Source organism: Scyliorhinus torazame, chromosome 5, assembly GCF_047496885.1.
Source record: "Scyliorhinus torazame isolate Kashiwa2021f chromosome 5, sScyTor2.1, whole genome shotgun sequence".
NCBI lineage: Eukaryota > Metazoa > Chordata > Chondrichthyes > Carcharhiniformes > Scyliorhinidae > Scyliorhinus > Scyliorhinus torazame.
Genome location: NC_092711.1, coordinates 172613736 through 172619825, shown reverse-complemented (window position 1 = coordinate 172619825; position 6090 = coordinate 172613736). Strand labels below are relative to the sequence as shown.

At 47.3% G+C, this 6090-nt stretch overlaps 1 protein-coding gene across 1 annotated transcript in view; it reads right to left on the bottom strand.

Moving 5' to 3' along the window:
• The window catches only part of LOC140418044 (uncharacterized), a 91649-nt gene that overhangs the window by 54159 nt on the left and 31400 nt on the right, over positions 1–6090 (bottom strand). The gene's annotated exons all lie outside the window — the stretch shown is intronic.

Genomic DNA, 6090 nt, shown 5'->3' with positions numbered 1-6090 from the left:
TCTTCCGGTCCTGCTGTGTTGAGTGCGGATAGGCCTCCACTAAGTATGCGGATTGGACCATCTTGTATGATGTGTGCATAGGGGGCTGGTACTAATGCCCCATCTGTGGAGGTTGGTCAAGCAGGGGCCCTGGCCGGTTCTAAACCTGTTAAGTGTGGACACTCTTTCCTGGGAAGGATGAAAGCAGGCAGCTGTTGGGTTGGGTTTGAGACCAGGTACTTGTTTGCAAATCCAATGATTCCCATTCATTTGTCCAGGTGGAATTTGCGTTGACATCCTGTGTGGGAGGATTTTTCCAGATTGGCCTTCTTGATGGGAGACATACTTTGGGTGGGCTGAATACACAGTAACATACATAGAAAATAGAAGCAGGAGTTGGCCATTCATCCCTTCGAGCCTGCTCAACCATTCATTACGATCATGGCTGATTATCAAGTTTAATAAGGGTAAGACGTCTGGTGGTGGCGAACGCACATCAGGTGGCTCTCCACCCAAACAAATCCAACAGAGGCAATTTATCGGGAATTCCGGTTTAAAAAGCCGGAGAATGAACACCCTACCCCCCTCCCCACACACACGCGGGGGGGACGAATGGAGAATGGTGCTGAAAAGGGAGCTAAAAGCCATGAAGGAGGCGTTCAGGACGGAGTTCCACACAATGATGAAGGAGGTGATGTCGGAGGCGACAAACACAATGCAGCGAACCATCGAAGGCCTGGGAAGGAAGGTGGAGGCCCAGGGGAAAACAATCCTGGAGTTGGAGAAAGCTCCCTCGGACCAGAGCGACAGGATTGGAGCTCTGGAAACTGAGGTGAGAAGGTTGGTGACAGCCCAAGGGAGCGTAAGAGGGAAAGTGGAGGACCAGGAAAACAGGTCCAGACGGCAAAAGGTCAGAATAGTGGGTCTGCCAGAGAGGATAGAGGGTGGGTTAGATGAGGTTACGGGGATAGGTTGGAGGTGTGGGCTTAAGTGGGGTGCTCTTTCCAAGGGCCGGTGCAGACTCGATGGGCCAAATGGCCTCCTTCTGCACTATAAATTCTATGATTTTATGAATAACCTGAGCCTTCCCTCCATATCCATTGATCCCTTTACCCCAAGAGCTGTCTAATTCCTTTTGAAATTACACAACGTTTTGGCCTCAACTATTTTCTGTGATAGTGAATTGCAAAGATTCCCCACTCTCTGGGTGAGGAAATTTCCCCTCACCTCAGCCCTAAAAGGTTTACTCCTTATCCTCCAATTATGACCCCCAGTTCTGGACTCCCTCACCATCGAGAACATTCTTTCTGAATCTATCCTGTCTAATTCTGTTAGAATTTTGTAGGTCAGGCTGGTTTCTATTGATGTGGTCCGATCAGTATGGTCGGAGAGGCTGTTACGATCCGATCAGTATGGTCGGAGAGGCTGTTACGATCCGGTCAGTATGGTCGGAGAGGCTGTTACGATCCGATCAGTATGGTCGGAGAGGCTGTTACGATCCGATCAGTATGGTCGGAGAGGCTGTTACGATCCGATCAGTATGGTCGGAGAGGCTGTTATGATCCGATCAGTATGGTCGGAGAGGCTGTTACAATCCAGTCAGTATGGTCGGAGAGGCTGTTCCCAGCTTTTCTCGGTGGCACCACGTGTTTCCAGGATTTTACACAGATTTTTCCATTTTGCAGAGCTATGAGCCGGGGCCTCCTCGACCAATTTCTTTAATTCCACTGCCAAGCTTTGGTGATGTTTCTCCAATCCGGCCACCACAATGCGGTCGCCGTTGCCGATGGCTGACGATATAGTCGGCAGGGGAGAGGGAGAGCCCGCCCTTGCCACCTTGTTACTTGCCTAGCCCTGCAACACCTCAGAATCTGAAGAGTAATCGCACCTTTCTTGTTTTTTCCCCTCCCTGGGCATTTTCAGTGGGTTTGTATCTTCACCAATCAGGTTGTTGGGTTTGGAAGTTCCCGTAAGTGTCTGTTGTACCTGAAAATCTATATTTAGAACTTGAGTGTCCCCCTCTCCTAAATACGTCACTGAAGTCCCCCAGACTCACATTTCTGTCCTCGACCTGCTGCAATGTTCCGGAGAAGCCCAACACAAGCTGGACCAACAGCCCCTCATCTTCCGATGAGGCACTTAACAGCCTTCTGGACTCAACATTGAGTTCAACAACTTCACACCCTGAACTCTCTCCTCCATTTTGATTTGTTTTTTTGCCGAGTGCCAGTCTGCATCTTGTTTTCATGTTTTTTGCTTCCAGGCAGAGTTGTCCTTTATTCTGCCATTAACACTTACTCTGGACCAATGCTTTGTTTCTTTACTACAACCATTACCTCTCCCTTTGCCTTTTGTTGCAGGATATTTTTGACATTTAATCTCACCCACACTCTGATGGATCTGTGTGTCTATTCGGAATCCTGGATATCCGTTATCCCTTCTCAGTTCCCAAATAACAGAGGTCAAGTCTGTGCTTTTTGGCAAAGTCCACTTGGACTTTATTTGTCAGCTTGTGCCACTGGTAAACATGTTTTCAATACAAAATTTAGAAAGTTTTCAACTAGCCCTGTAGCAAGCTAGTCAGATTGATTGTCTTTAGCAAATACAGTAGTGAGTTTTCATTCAATTACAGATCGTAGTAATTCTTCAAATCATAATACACAGGATGAAATAACTAAGTAATTTAAGCAAAATAAAGACGGTGAGTGGTAAAAGCAAGCAGCAAAGGAAATAGGTTTCAGAAATATAGATGGGGTGATCCCAGGATGCGTTTTTCCATCCCGGCAAGTGATTTTTAAGGATATTGTTATCTTAATGTCTCACCTTCTTTTTACTTCTGATTGGCTTTAACTAATTTATAATTACTCAATTCGGCCAAAATGCCTGTCCCTCAATTTAAGAGATATTGTATTTAAATGTACTGGTGCAAATTTTCCATTCCATCGCTTGCCAAGTTTCCAAATTATCCACACCTGCATCTAACATTAATTGAAAAACACAGTTTTCATTAAGACATTATCACCCTAGACTGGCTGTTACCACAGAAACTGGACTACTCGTTCTTAGGATAGCAGCACCAGTTCTTACGATACAATGGGGCCTTTTAGCTAGTTGACATCACTGACCTTGCAGATGTGAAACCTAAGAAATTAAAGTGTATGATCTGGATTAACCCTTAGTGGATTCCCAGCTATTGTTGCACTCAAGTAATGCTGAAATGATATGAAATGAAAATCGCTTATTGTCACTGGTAGGCTTCAAATGAAGGTACTGTGAAAAGCCCCTAGTCGCCACATTCCGGCGCCTGTTCGGGGAGGCTGTTATGGGAATTGAACCGTGCTGCTGGCCTGCCTTGGTCTGCTTGCAAAGCCAGCGATTTAGCCCTGTGCTAAACCAGCCCCTAATATGCTTAATATGATTATAGTTAATTATTCCTAATGAGTTCTCATTTAACCTTTTTACCTCTATCATCTTCCCTTACTCTCATGGTTATAGCTGACTAGAAAAGTCACTGACTTTCCCTTTTGTTCTACCTGACCCTCCCCCTTTCTCACCAGCATCAAATCCATCACATTTCTCCCTCTCTTTAGTTCTGAGGTAGAGTTACATTGGACGTGAAGCGTTAAATCTGTTTCTCTCTCACAGATGCTGCCAGACCTGCTGCGTTTTTCCAGTTCTTTCTGTATTTATTTTAGACCTGTCTGTAGGGGGGACAAAGACTATTTCCAATCCAGTAATCAATTAAATGTCTTTCTTCAGCTTTTGTGGATCATTTCAGTGGATATGTTCTCTCCCAGGCTCAAAGAGTATCAGCCCAGTGGAAGCAAACCCAGTGAAATGGGCCAGTCCAGCAGAAAGAAACCCTCCAACTTCACTCACTGTCAGAATGAACATGGTTCAGTCCTGGATGTGATAAACAGCAGCAATAACAGCAGAATCCAAACCCTGTCATCACTTGTGAATTCCCTGGTGTTTCAACAGATAGGATGACCGAGTGAATCCATTCCCACACACAGAGCAGGTGAATGGCCTCTCCCCAGTGTGAACTCGTTGGTGTCTCAGCAGCTGTGATGAAACACAGAATCCCTTCCCACACTCTGAGCAGGTGAACGGCTTCTCCCCGAAGTGAACTCGCTGGTGTGCCCGCAGGTTGGACGAATTTCCAAATTCCTTCCCACATTGAGAGCAGGTGAACGGCTTCTCCCCAGTGTGAATTCGTTGGTGTTTCCGCAGGCTGGATAACTGAGTGAATCCCTTCCCACACTGAGGGCATGTGGATGGCTTCTCCCCAGTGTGAATTTGCTGATGTGACTTCAGGTTGGATAACTGAACAAATCCCTTTCCACACATAGAGCAGGTGAACGGCCTCTCCCCAGTGTGAATGCGTCGATGAGCTTCGAGCCTTGATGGGAAACTATATCCCTTCCCACAATCCCCACATTTCCACGGTTTCTCCATATTTTGGGTCTCCTCGTGTCTCTCGGGTTGGACTGTTGAAGCCTCGTCCACACACAGAACACGTGTAGGGTCTCCCCCGCTGTGAGTGGTGTGATGTTTTTTCAGACTGTTTAACTGGTTAAAGTTCTTTCCACAGTCCGTTCTCTGGAACACTCTCACTCGGGTGTGTGTGTCTCGGTGCTTTTCCAGTCACACTGATGTTTAAAATCTTTGAAGCTGACAGATCGGGCAAACATTTCTCCTTCTAGATTCAAAGGCCGATGATATTCAGGTCCCAAGGAATCGAGTGACAGTGACAGATCCCAGATGTGACATTTGCGACTTCTGTCTATAATTCCTCCACTTCTAATCTCCTGAAAAGGAATTGTCACTGTCAGTACAGGATAGAAATTCATAAACAGACAATTCTAGTTTCTCTGGAACATTCTTTCCCCTCTCATTCTCCAAAAGCTGTAATTCTCCATCCCACACACTCTCCCTCCATTCTCACTCTGCTGTATCTAATATCACCCTCCCAATTCTCTGAGGTGCTGATTCAGGCAGATTGACAGATCCCTGCTCCACTGCTTCCTGTCCTGACACAGAGATCATAACAAACAGGAGCTGCAGTCGGCCATTCGGCCCATCGAGCCTGCTCAACCATTCAATGAGCTCATTGACCGATCTACCTCAGCACCATTTTCCACACTATCCCCCATATCCCTCGATATCTTCAATACCGAGAAACCTATCAATCTCTGTCCTGAAATACTGATGACTGAGGCTCACAGCCCTCTGGGTAGAGAATTGGGGCAGCACGGTAGCACAGTGGTTAGTACTGCTGCCTCACAATGCCAGGGTCCCCGGGTTCAATTCCAGCCTTGGGTCAATGTCTGTGTGGAGTTTGTACGTTCTCCCCGTGTCTGCGTGGGTTCTTCCGGGTGCTCTGGGTTCTCCTAGATGTACGGGGTGAGTGAATTGGCTGTGCTAAATTGCCCCTTCGTGTCCAGATTAGATTATGGGGTTGCAGGGATAGGGTGGAATATGGATCCGTGCAGGCTAGATGGGCCGAATGGCCTCCTACTGCACTGTAGGGATTCTAAGAATTCCGAAGCAGCACCACATCCTCGAGTGAAGAAATCCCTCCTCATCTCAGCTTTCTCTCCATTTTCCCTGCCGGTTCCCCACAATCCTCTATCATCTCGTCAATCGGAAATCGGTCGTGAAGCGGGCGCGGAATAGCTGCTTTTCCGCAGGTTCTGGTGCCACTCGCCGAGAATCCATCATTTATCCGATTGCCAGCACTCATCTACCTCATCTTGATTTAATATTTGTTGCCATGTCGGGCAGCACAGTAGCATTGTGGATAGCACAATTGCTTCACAGCTCCAGGGTCCCAGGTTTGATTCCGGGTTGGGTCACTGTCTGTGCGGAGTCTGCACATCATCCCTGTGTGTGCGTGGGTTTCCTCCGGGTGCTCCGGTTTCCTCCCACAGTCCAAAGATGTGCAGGTTAGGTGGATTGGCCATGATAAATTGCACTTAGTGTCCAAAATTGCCCTTAGTGTTGGGTGGGGTTACTGGGTTATGGGGATAGGGTGGAGGTGTTGACCTGGGTAGGGTGCTCTTTCCAAGAGCCGGTGCAGACCCGATGGGCCGAATGGCCTCTTCTGCC